Below are 288 nucleotides of genomic sequence, written 5' to 3'. Positions count from 1 at the left end.
CCATGTGGATTTATGAGGAAGATCTGTTTGTTTGTAACCTGTACAACAACTACTTACGTCTTCACCCGTATCCAAGGCTATTGAAAACATATACTACTACTACTACTACTACTACTACTACTACTACTACTACTTACTACTTCTACTACTACTACTATTACTACTACTGCTGCTGCTGCTGCTGCTGCTACTACTACTACTACTACTACTACTACTACTTACTACTACTACTATTACGGCTGCTGCATGGCCTGAAATCGTTTAGGGGACCGGAGCTCTGTCAATTAC

The 288-nt window shown here is 40.3% G+C and overlaps 1 protein-coding gene across 2 annotated transcripts in view; it reads right to left on the bottom strand.

Moving 5' to 3' along the window:
• LOC115231482 (inversin-like) overlaps positions 1 to 75 on the bottom strand; it is a 28,619-nt gene extending 28,544 nt beyond the window's left edge. For both annotated transcript variants that reach the window (XM_036500102.1, XM_029801499.2), the window contains exon 1: positions 1 to 75. This exon is cut by the window's left edge and continues 533 nt beyond it. The gene's annotated coding sequence lies outside the window, so the exon portion shown is untranslated.
• Positions 76 to 288: the final 213 nt, after the last annotated feature.

This window comes from Octopus sinensis, unplaced genomic scaffold (genome assembly GCF_006345805.1).
Source record: "Octopus sinensis unplaced genomic scaffold, ASM634580v1 Contig18641_ERROPOS877441+, whole genome shotgun sequence".
NCBI classification, from domain to species: domain Eukaryota; kingdom Metazoa; phylum Mollusca; class Cephalopoda; order Octopoda; family Octopodidae; genus Octopus; species Octopus sinensis.
Note: the sequence above shows the minus strand (reverse complement) of the source record. Positions and strands in the feature narration are given on the sequence as shown.